The sequence below is a fragment of the Nasonia vitripennis genome, chromosome 1, assembly GCF_009193385.2.
Source record: "Nasonia vitripennis strain AsymCx chromosome 1, Nvit_psr_1.1, whole genome shotgun sequence".
Taxonomy (NCBI): domain Eukaryota; kingdom Metazoa; phylum Arthropoda; class Insecta; order Hymenoptera; family Pteromalidae; genus Nasonia; species Nasonia vitripennis.
The window spans coordinates 37836431-37849562 of record NC_045757.1 but is presented as its reverse complement, the minus strand read 5'-3'; the positions used below and the strand labels follow the sequence as shown (position 1 = coordinate 37849562).

The window sequence follows — 13132 nt, the reverse complement described above, 5'->3', positions numbered from 1 at the left end:
CTGTCCCTAACTAATTCCGATGATCCTTATTGAAGATGCTGGAAGCGTAGACCACCTTGGAGACTCTTGGAGGATGCTAAGAATTAGCTGGCCAAGAGCTACCGATGTTGACTCGATGACTGCTGGATGCAGAATGACTGCTTGCCGTCAGCGCTGCCGTATTTATACCTGTTAGAGTTAGTTTCTCCCACTCTTGTAAGCGAGTCTTAGAATCAGCTAGAACGCGACTGTACGAATGTGAGCGACCTCTGTTAGCAAGAGATGACGCGTGTGCTTGCTCGAATCCCCTAGTTGCCTCTAGCTCTAGGGCCTTTTTGCCCGAGTAACAGCGCGCGCTCCGGCAGTCCTTCTCGTACCCTCGAGTGGAAAACACCTAACCACATCTAGTGATCTGTATTCTTAAATAAACGCCAAACTTATTCTACAAACCATTGACTATCGTCTCATCTCGCTATCCTTTATCGATCCTGGTGCGTTAACAATACCCTCCATGGTGGTTTCCATGGACAACCGGTTTTTGTTTTCCGACGCGCATATACTTCATGACCATGAAAACCAATCTCTCAATCGACCTGAAACGACAAAATACATTTGGTAACATTGTTTTGATTTACCGTTACGCGAATTCTTACTTTTAACCACGGAAACCAAAGCTCTATCTACATTAGCTTCAGACTCCCTGCAGGCCACGGAAACCAATCAGCAAATTCCACCTTGTAACGTAAGTAAGCAGTTAAAGACCGTAAAATTATTCCGGCATCGTTATTTCGTTTACCCTTTTGCGATTCGTTACTCTAATAACGAAAACTTACGCTACAAGGTCGATTGCGAGATTGGTTTCCGTGGTTAGAAAGTCTAAGGCTAAAGAAGAGCTTTGGTTCCGTGGTTGTAAGACAGTAATCGCAAAAGGGTAAGTGAAAACAAAGATTCGGGATAAAGTTAAAATTAGTGTTCCCAAAAAATGATATCTTAATACGTATAGCAAAAAACATTTACTTGACATTTTAATATTTAGAGATTTACTACGTTTATTAGTCTTTTCCTTGCCAAGGTTTTCACTTTTGAAAAAAGTTTTTTGGGAGATAGATATCCAATAGAAAAAGATTACCATACCCTCCACTCCCAACTTTGTTGAATATCTAGCTATCAAAGTAGAATCTAAAAATTCTGAAAATTACTTTTTTAACTTTATATATATAATCCACCAAACAATAATATCAATGCACGTATTCTTACAAATTGGTTAGAGAATTGTTCATCTTACTCGAATATGCTTATTTCAGGTGATTTCAACGCTCAACACAAAGCTTGGGGTAGCGAACTTGAGAATGCACTGGGTAAGACCTTAAGTGACTTTTTGGTATTCTCCCCACACTTTCGAAAATGATGGATCTGCTACCAGGATTTTCTGCAGGAAAAGTTGCCCAGACATATCATTAGTTTCAATTGACCTACATAGTAAAATCAACTGGGAGGTGCTAGAGGATTCAATGGGAATCGGCCATTTTCCTCTTCTTCACTCCATCCTCTTAGAGGATATCTTTCTTACCCACGATCTATCCAAGATACGGATACTATGATTACTCATACTCCAAATATCGACATATTAAATGCAGACAACTGCCTTGAAAAGTATACTGCACTCATAAATTCCATATATGAAGTAGTATCATTATCAGGTGGAAAGGTTTGTGACGCATCGCCAAAAAACCTAAGAAACGACCCAGAAGTTGTATTTGGTGGAATGCGAGGATTGTTCATCCTTGGTAGATGAGAGAAGAGAGGCTCTCAGGAATTTCAGAAACACGCCCGATAGCCAAAATCTAGCTAATTATTTCAAAGCCTGCAAAAATGTCTCTAGAGGTCTATCAAAAATCAAATCTTCAAAGTTTAAATAATTTCTAGGCACGTTAAGTCCTTCCAATTCCCTGCTTAAAAATGTTCAATTCGTGAAAAGATATAAGAATAGATTCTATAACGATCTTCCTACTTCCAGGGATTCTCTTTCCATTGATAAAGAGCCAGCTCTTAAAGCTGCTTTTGATAAAAGTTTCTTCATCTTACCACTACCATAATATCGAGATCTTAGTAAATTATACTTTCTGCATAGATAGTGTCCTCAACGCAGCAATCCCCCATGCCGAAGTAATTTCATCAATTGAAAAGGCTAAAAGTAGATCTGCCCCGGGTTCGGATGCCATCTCATATGCCTTAATTAAAAATTTTCCCGAGATAACTACCCTCTTGGCTATTCCAAGAGGATGAGTGGTTTTGAAAGTATTTTTGATTTAAAAAAAATTCTCTAGAGACAATGTTAGAAATCCGCGAAAATCACTTGCATGTTAGGACACGGAAAAATGCGATAAATTGAAAACGGCCAGTGCGATCATGCAAGGCGTCGAAAAATACATCAAAATATACAGTTTTCTGATTTTTTAACCAGAATTGTGCACCAAAAATTTCTATCGGTTGAGAAATTCAGATTACGCTCGCGCCCGCAGGCCGCAATTCAAATACCAAATAATTACCGAGCATCGCAAATTTCAAATAGCCGCCCGCAGTCCGCCGGCCGAGAGATGGCGCGACGTGGCCCACTCCGCACTCTTGCCGCAGCTCACAGCTGCGTGAGCTGCCACTTTACGTCAGTAGTTATATCAACGAATATAGACTTCCTATAGAAGAACGGTTCTGGGTTAAAATGGGGGGACGAAAGCTTGGGTAACAGGCCGTTAGTTCTGTTACCCAACCGCTCGGCGGCGCCACCTATGAGTTTCCTACAGCTTGGCGCGCATATGAGCACGCACAAGCAGACGATTCATCATTCATGCAGTATATTATGTAAAATATACTTTTTAACAATAATGAAAGTAAATAAATGACAAGAAAATGAATAATGAGTGTGTAAGGAGGTTTTACAAAAGTATTGGTTGCGACAACCATATTTTTCTGACTAGGAAAAAACCGCGAAAACGCAGCTCCTGTCAGTTTCCCGCTCGATCCTGCTGTGTAAACAGCGCGAAGAGAGCTTTACCGCAGTCTCTGTGTTTGTTGGTCATTGTAGTCGACAGTTTACAGATTTTTTTTGCAACAAATAGCGATAAATAATAGTAGTGAATAGGGAAGTACATCGTTCTAGTTTCGTGAGATTTTTTTGGATAGGTTTATCGTGTTTAGCGAAGAAGATTTCGTGGTCAGCATGTCGCCTCCACGTGCACTTTGTGTCTACACCGATTGTGGAACATCGAAGGCAAAAAATCCTGATTTGACCTTTCACAGATTTCCCAGTGATGAGATACGGTAAATCTGTTTATCACGAGTGTTATTAGAGTAAATAAATGTGAAAATTCAGTAATCAGAGGTTATAATAACGTCCGAAATTCATGAAAATCTTTATACATTAGTAAAAGTTTCAGATGTAGATAAATTAAAGGAAAATTGCAGAAATAAACAAATAATTTGATGATTATCAAGGTAAAAAGTCTATACAAAACATTTTTAACGAGAAATTTGGTTTTTTTGTACCAAAAATAGTGATGGTTTTGGATTTCAATTTTGCATTTATTGGTTTTTGGTTTTGATGAGCAAGTGATATTTTATTTAGATATAATTTATTCCTTCCTAGGAAGCCTTGTAATAGTGATTTTTTGAGTTTGTCTAAAAACGTGTGGGAAGTGTGTTTTGATGCATTCTGAGTCGAGAAATGGTCTTTTTGGAAAATGTCCGTACGGATGCGTGTGTGTGTCCGTTTTTACCTTTTGTCTACTCGTTTTTTTTTATAGTGATTTTTCAGTTTTGTGATTTGAGTTTTTTACGATAAAGTCATTGAAAAAGTTAAGAAAAGTAAATTGCTTAATATGTACCTGAAAGAAAATAAAATTACCTATCTTTTTACCGCGGAAAATTTTTATTATCATTCGTCGTTTTTTTATTATACACCATTTAGTTTTACGTTAAGTATGATGCATGTGACGATGACTTGTAACAATATTTTGTTTTTTTATCAGTAGTTAATACTCGTTTGTCTTTTCACGTTTTACTGAATTATTTATTGTATTTTTATCATAATAATCATTTATAATTTCTAATCATTAAACAATTGCACAGTCGGCTCGTTTTAATTAATCTTGATCTTTGCAAATATTGAGCAACATTGTATATTTATAATCTTATTCTACAACTGGGCATACACAAAGTTGTACGTGCAATTGTTTATTGATACAAATATCTATATGTTCATGTATTCTCTTATTATATTAATACTTTTTGAAAAATATTCAAGTACAAACAAAAATTATTGTATGCCCCATACAACCCTTTTGTATATTTAAACTAAATAAATTTCACTACTATTTTTCAACTTTAGTAGTAATTTTACAATTTTTGTTGGCGAATGTTTTAATAAAATGGGGTTATTTTTACTGAATACGAATAATCTAATTTAATTTAAGATAATAATATTAACTTGTGCAAAGTATAGATGCTTACATATTTAGTAAATTTAATGTGGTCAATAATAATTAAATAAGCAGTCCAACGTTTCAATTTTGAAAATTCCCCATTTATTGCCCAACTGATGAGGAGCATTCTACCAAGGAATTGATTTGATCCAATATATATGGTTTAACTTTAGGGTAATTTGAATATTAACTTAAAATAAAATCTGGGAAGCAAACGGTGCATGTTTTTATCGTACACGTTTTTTTTTCATTTTTAAAATATATCATATTTTAATTTTTGTATGTAAAAGTATTTAAATAAATGGTCAATGAAACGACTTCTATTATATTTTTCTACAATCGCGATTGTTTTATAATCGAACGTAAAATAACGTAAAGATTATGTACCCAACGTGAATTGCCGTACAGCATGGATTGCCACGTATTTTTAGCTTGTAGCTCTGTATATCTTGTTTTTAATCAGCTCATTTTATAAAATATGATATTTTAAACGCCGAAATCGTCATTTTATCGCAATCTTTTTAATCTGCCCTATTTCAATTACTAAATAAATAATTTTTCCGTCAATAAGAAGCTATTTCAATAAAATCCGAATTTTATAGACGTTCCGAATGGGTTCTACGAATAGGCAACTCAACTTTGGTAGATATGACTAAGCAGCAGTTAGACAACAAGCGTATCTGTTCATTGCATTTCACAGATGATGATGTGATGAATATTGATAAAGCAGGTACGAGAAAACTTAAGAGTTCCGCAATCCCAAAAGCATTTGTGTTATGTACAGTTCCAGAAGGCTCTCAAGACGTAAATGAACATGTTACTCATGAAATCGATGAACCAATTGATGATAGTTTACTTGATGATACTTTATTAAATTCAGATTTGCCACAATTAGTTAATGTAGAGCCAAGATTGATCGATTTAAACGAGCCAACATGTTCAACTGTACGCGCTTCTTCTTCGACAAATGCACGCGAAGTAAATTCAAGTATACTTAACACCAGTCAACTTTTCCAAAATCAAACTTCAACTGATGCGTATATGAATTCAAAACAAAAATTAGAAGAAGAAGTCGCTAAATTAAAAAAACAATTACTTCAAAAAGATGAAAACTGCAAGAAATCTATAAAATTAGTACAAATAGCCGCTAAAGCTCAACTAAAAAAACAGAAATGTAAAATCATAAATTACCAAAAAGTTTTGAAGAGTAAAAACAAAAAAATCGTTAATTTGAGTAAAAAGATCGAAAAAAATGATGAAGTTTTAGATTTTATTAAACAATTTGAAAAATTAAATGAAAAACAATTAAACTTCTTCAAAATGCAGACTAATCATATTAAAAAACGTAAATGGACAGATGAGGAAAAACAATTTGCTTTACAGTTATTTTATACATCTCCTAAAGCTTATTGTTTTTTACGTAATAAACAGAATTTTGCTCTCCCTTGCGTAACAAATATTAGGAAGTGGGTTAATGAAATAGATTTAGCTCCGGGAAAATCTGAAAATTTGTCTAAATTGTTAAAAGCTAAAGCTGACGCGATGTCTTCAAAAGAACGGGAATGTGTACTAATGTGGGATGAGATGAGCATAAAAAAATGGTTAGATTACAATTCTAAAAAAGATTATGTTGAGGGATTTACAGATTTAGCTGAACACGGTCGAAGCGCGCAGGCGGGTAATCATGTTTTAGTTTTCATGTTAAGGGGTAGACAGTATAATTGGAGACAACCTGTCGCTTACTATGTTTCACATAACGCTGTTTGTGGTACTCAACTCAGTAAAATTATTTTGGATATTTTAGATTATGTAGAAGAAACCGGTTTTAAAGTAAAATCCATGGTTTGCGATGGGGGTTCTCCAAATCGAACTGCAGTTAATACTTTAAAAATTAAGAAAGATAAACCTTACATTGAGCGATATGAACGTAAAATTTTCTTTAACTACGATGCTCCTCACCTACTTAAATGCCTCCGTAATAATTTTAGGCTTCATCAAATGATCGTTGAGGGTAACAAAGTATCTTGGGACGTTTTAAAAGAATTGTACGCTAAAGAAGAAAACTGCATTTCTAAATCGGCACCTAAATTAACTTTGAAACATCTCGAACCTAATCCTTTTGAAGTAATGGATGTAAGCTTAGCGGCTCAAATTTTCAGTAACGCAGTTTCATCTGCTATATTAACTGCTTCTTTTGTAACTACGGACAAATTAAATAATCCACACAGTATAGCCACGGGTGATTTTATTAAAAAAGTTAACGATCTTTTCGATTGCTTAAATAGTAGAAGCCCTAAAGACAAAAATCCTTTGCGTCGACCTTTATCCGATCACAATCCACAGGTTGTAGATTATTTAAAAAATAGTTTAGAGTGGATCAAAACATGGAACTGCGAAGATCTAAAAACAAACCCAGCTTGCTTTGATGGTTTTTATTTAACAGTAAACAGCATACTTTTGCAATGGGAGGACATGAAAGCAAGCGGTGGTTGTTATCTCTTAACATCGCGATTAAATCAAGATCCACTCGAAAACTTGTTCGCGGTTTTAAGAGCTCGGGCCGGTCATAATCAAAATCCGACAGCGATGCAATTAAGACATAACTTACAGTATACTATAGCCGCGAACATAAGATCAGCCTCGAAGTCAACGAATTGTGAGCCAGATGGAACAGTACCATTACTAGCAACAGACAATATCGAAAATAAAGATCGATTTACAGAGTCCACAGAGTCCGTAGATAACATTGTTAATAGCATTGAAAATAATAACCCTGCAACAATTAGTGATGTCGACAATAACCTTTCTACTAGTAATGATATTTCATATGAACAGACGATCAATTCATCTGAAATTATTGAACATGATGAATTTATCAGTAAAGGTGATGAATCTGAGGCTGATTATGAATCATGTACAGTAATTGAGGATCGTATTGACTTGCCTGCCGATGAAATAGTGTCTGCAGATATGCATAACTTAGTAGAAAGTGTCAGTAATCTTAGTAATCTTAGTACTACATCCAGTTTAGAGAATCATTCAGATAAAGCCAATAGTATTTTAAATAATGACAATGAATCAGCATCTTTATATAATTGCTCAGTAAAATATGTTGCAGGTTATATAGCTACAAAATGTTTTGCAAAATTCAAATGCTCAGATTGTGTAACTGCCTTTACAAGAGAAAATAGAAATTTTGAAAAAAATAATGATCTTTTGATATTTTTTAAAGCATATAAAGTTTTTAATAGTTCGAATCAATTAGGTAATCTTTGTATTCCTTCCGATTTTTTTAATAATGTTATTGACACAGCTTATACTTCTTTTCAATGTCATTTTGAACATATTTGCCATGAAAAAAATGTTGCTAAGAGATTAATATACGAAATTACACTAAAAATTAATGAACTTTATCCAGAGTACTTTAATATTGATGGGCCATGTAAATCGCATCGACAACGTATAGTAGCTTTTTTTGTGAGAGTGCACATTTTTTATAAATTAAAATGGATTAATCATCGCGCACGTGATGCAAATAAATGTCAAAAACGTGCTGTTGCTGGTGAGAAACCGAATGCCAAATTACAGAAATTAAGTCATCGATAGGCACAGTTCGAGTATATAAAAATAATTTTTTCAAACAAATTCTAAAGTCATTTTTAGCAACAAATTTTATGTCTCGAAGATAATCAAAGTGCTTATTTGCTTATTGTGTCGTCTCAGCCAATTATTACTTCATACTTTATATTTTATTTTGTTCACAGAGGAATTCTTATAAATTGTCGATAAACGGTATTAATTTTTTTAAATAGAATAAGCACTGCTTTTTATTTAAAATTATTTTTGTTTACAACTTTTAATCACTCATCAATATAAAATCATTTGTATTTAATTGCATGCGCATAATAAATATTTTAACTCATTAATTAAATCATAGTTTGTTTTGATTTTTCATATTCTTTTCTTTTCTTTAATTAATTAAATATTTGTAAATACCTTCATTAACAGCAGTTGCATGAGTGTTGATCGATAGTTGCATGAAATGTAAATAATTTATGTGTATCATCATCGCCATTCCTACACCTATGCTTTCCTTTTATCCTATCCTTTTCCTGATGGAAGAAAACTTAGCCACCTTCCCGATTGGTTTCCATCGAATAATATTAGTTTGATTGTTTTTATTTTGATGGCTGTTTTTAATTATAAACAAACTAATATTAACTAAGAGCAAGTATCCCGATTTATTGTTTTTACGCACACTGTAGCGAAAATTAAATTTTAAGTATCACGTAATAATTAAACTATTATACACTATTACAATTTTCATAGTGCGTCACATATAATATTTATTTATTATTTACATCTACGCTGCTATTATTTAATTTTATAACATTCATGTAGCAAGGAGATTGACATTCGGCTGACTTGACGACTGCAAGCTTAAAATTTGAATGGCGCCGTGAGAGTGAGAGAGACAGCACGATAGAAATTGATGGCTGCCGCCATCTCGCGGAGCGTACCGAACTATCGCTTTCCGTCCCCTCGCCGCTATACGAACCGTTCTTCTATATGAAGTCTATATTCGTTGGTTATATGTTGTTATTCCGTCGCCGACTCGCCGTACGCGCAATAACCGCAAACTACAAGATACCTATAAACAACGAATATAGACTTCATATAGAAGAACGGTTCGTATAGCGGCGAGGGGACGGAAAGCGATAGTTCGGTACGCTCCGCGAGATGGCGGCAGCCATCAATTTCTATCGTGCTGTCTCTCTCACTCTCACGGCGCCATTCAAATTTTAAGCTTGCAGTCGTCAAGTCAGCCGAATGTCAATCTCCTTGCTACATGAATGTTATAAAATTAAATAATAGCAGCGTAGATGTAAATAATAAATAAATATTATATGTGACGCACTATGAAAATTGTAATAGTGTATAATAGTTTAATTATTACGTGATACTTAAAATTTAATTTTCGCTACAGTGTGCGTAAAAACAATAAATCGGGATACTTGCTCTTAGTTAATATTAGTTTGTTTATAATTAAAAACAGCCATCAAAATAAAAACAATCAAACTAATATTATTCGATGGAAACCAATCGGGAAGGTGGCTAAGTTTTCTTCCATCAGGAAAAGGATAGGATAAAAGGAAAGCATAGGTGTAGGAATGGCGATGATGATACACATAAATTATTTACATTTCATGCAACTATCGATCAACACTCATGCAACTGCTGTTAATGAAGGTATTTACAAATATTTAATTAATTAAAGAAAAGAAAAGAATATGAAAAATCAAAACAAACTATGATTTAATTAATGAGTTAAAATATTTATTATGCGCATGCAATTAAATACAAATGATTTTATATTGATGAGTGATTAAAAGTTGTAAACAAAAATAATTTTAAATAAAAAGCAGTGCTTATTCTATTTAAAAAAATTAATACCGTTTATCGACAATTTATAAGAATTCCTCTGTGAACAAAATAAAATATAAAGTATGAAGTAATAATTGGCTGAGACGACACAATAAGCAAATAAGCACTTTGATTATCTTCGAGACATAAAATTTGTTGCTAAAAATGACTTTAGAATTTGTTTGAAAAAATTATTTTTATATACTCGAACTGTGCCTATCGATGACTTAATTTCTGTAATTTGGCATTCGGTTTCTCACCAGCAACAGCACGTTTTTGACATTTATTTGCATCACGTGCGCGATGATTAATCCATTTTAATTTATAAAAAATGTGCACTCTCACAAAAAAAGCTACTATACGTTGTCGATGCGATTTACATGGCCCATCAATATTAAAGTACTCTGGATAAAGTTCATTAATTTTTAGTGTAATTTCGTATATTAATCTCTTAGCAACATTTTTTTCATGGCAAATATGTTCAAAATGACATTGAAAAGAAGTATAAGCTGTGTCAATAACATTATTAAAAAAATCGGAAGGAATACAAAGATTACCTAATTGATTCGAACTATTAAAAACTTTATATGCTTTAAAAAATATCAAAAGATCATTATTTTTTTCAAAATTTCTATTTTCTCTTGTAAAGGCAGTTACACAATCTGAGCATTTGAATTTTGCAAAACATTTTGTAGCTATATAACCTGCAACATATTTTACTGAGCAATTATATAAAGATGCTGATTCATTGTCATTATTTAAAATACTATTGGCTTTATCTGAATGATTCTCTAAACTGGATGTAGTACTAAGATTACTAAGATTACTGACACTTTCTACTAAGTTATGCATATCTGCAGACACTATTTCATCGGCAGGCAAGTCAATACGATCCTCAATTACTGTACATGATTCATAATCAGCCTCAGATTCATCACCTTTACTGATAAATTCATCATGTTCAATAATTTCAGATGAATTGATCGTCTGTTCATATGAAATATCATTACTAGTAGAAAGGTTATTGTCGACATCACTAATTGTTGCAGGGTTATTATTTTCAATGCTATTAACAATGTTATCTACGGACTCTGTGGACTCTGTAAATCGATCTTTATTTTCGATATTGTCTGTTGCTAGTAATGGTACTGTTCCATCTGGCTCACAATTCGTTGACTTCGAGGCTGATCTTATGTTCGCGGCTATAGTATACTGTAAGTTATGTCTTAATTGCATCGCTGTCGGATTTTGATTATGACCGGCCCGAGCTCTTAAAACCGCGAACAAGTTTTCGAGTGGATCTTGATTTAATCGCGATGTTAAGAGATAACAACCACCGCTTGCTTTCATGTCCTCCCATTGCAAAAGTATGCTGTTTACTGTTAAATAAAAACCATCAAAGCAAGCTGGGTTTGTTTTTAGATCTTCGCAGTTCCATGTTTTGATCCACTCTAAACTATTTTTTAAATAATCTACAACCTGTGGATTGTGATCGGATAAAGGTCGACGCAAAGGATTTTTGTCTTTAGGGCTTCTACTATTTAAGCAATCGAAAAGATCGTTAACTTTTTTAATAAAATCACCCGTGGCTATACTGTGTGGATTATTTAATTTGTCCGTAGTTACAAAAGAAGCAGTTAATATAGCAGATGAAACTGCGTTACTGAAAATTTGAGCCGCTAAGCTTACATCCATTACTTCAAAAGGATTAGGTTCGAGATGTTTCAAAGTTAATTTAGGTGCCGATTTAGAAATGCAGTTTTCTTCTTTAGCGTACAATTCTTTTAAAACGTCCCAAGATACTTTGTTACCCTCAACGATCATTTGATGAAGCCTAAAATTATTACGGAGGCATTTAAGTAGGTGAGGAGCATCGTAGTTAAAGAAAATTTTACGTTCATATCGCTCAATGTAAGGTTTATCTTTCTTAATTTTTAAAGTATTAACTGCAGTTCGATTTGGAGAACCCCCATCGCAAACCATGGATTTTACTTTAAAACCGGTTTCTTCTACATAATCTAAAATATCCAAAATAATTTTACTGAGTTGAGTACCACAAACAGCGTTATGTGAAACATAGTAAGCGACAGGTTGTCTCCAATTATACTGTCTACCCCTTAACATGAAAACTAAAACATGATTACCCGCCTGCGCGCTTCGACCGTGTTCAGCTAAATCTGTAAATCCCTCAACATAATCTTTTTTAGAATTGTAATCTAACCATTTTTTTATGCTCATCTCATCCCACATTAGTACACATTCCCGTTCTTTTGAAGACATCGCGTCAGCTTTAGCTTTTAACAATTTAGACAAATTTTCAGATTTTCCCGGAGCTAAATCTATTTCATTAACCCACTTCCTAATATTTGTTACGCAAGGGAGAGCAAAATTCTGTTTATTACGTAAAAAACAATAAGCTTTAGGAGATGTATAAAATAACTGTAAAGCAAATTGTTTTTCCTCATCTGTCCATTTACGTTTTTTAATATGATTAGTCTGCATTTTGAAGAAGTTTAATTGTTTTTCATTTAATTTTTCAAATTGTTTAATAAAATCTAAAACTTCATCATTTTTTTCGATCTTTTTACTCAAATTAACGATTTTTTTGTTTTTACTCTTCAAAACTTTTTGGTAATTTATGATTTTACATTTCTGTTTTTTTAGTTGAGCTTTAGCGGCTATTTGTACTAATTTTATAGATTTCTTGCAGTTTTCATCTTTTTGAAGTAATTGTTTTTTTAATTTAGCGACTTCTTCTTCTAATTTTTGTTTTGAATTCATATACGCATCAGTTGAAGTTTGATTTTGGAAAAGTTGACTGGTGTTAAGTATACTTGAATTTACTTCGCGTGCATTTGTCGAAGAAGAAGCGCGTACAGTTGAACATGTTGGCTCGTTTAAATCGATCAATCTTGGCTCTACATTAACTAATTGTGGCAAATCTGAATTTAATAAAGTATCATCAAGTAAACTATCATCAATTGGTTCATCGATTTCATGAGTAACATGTTCATTTACGTCTTGAGAGCCTTCTGGAACTGTACATAACACAAATGCTTTTGGGATTGCGGAACTCTTAAGTTTTCTCGTACCTGCTTTATCAATATTCATCACATCATCATCTGTGAAATGCAATGAACAGATACGCTTGTTGTCTAACTGCTGCTTAGTCATATCTACCAAAGTTGAGTTGCCTATTCGTAGAACCCATTCGGAACGTCTATAAAATTCGGATTTTATTGAAATAGCTT

General features: G+C 33.4%; 1 long non-coding RNA gene across 1 annotated transcript; it reads left to right on the top strand.

Annotated features, from left to right (window-relative positions):
• The first annotated feature begins 302 nt into the window (after positions 1–302).
• LOC116415778 lies at positions 303–3707 on the top strand. The gene is made up of 2 exons (XR_004226353.2): positions 303–470; positions 1284–3707. It is a non-coding gene; the product is annotated as an uncharacterized LOC116415778 (long non-coding RNA).
• The last annotated feature ends 9425 nt before the right edge of the window (positions 3708–13132 follow it).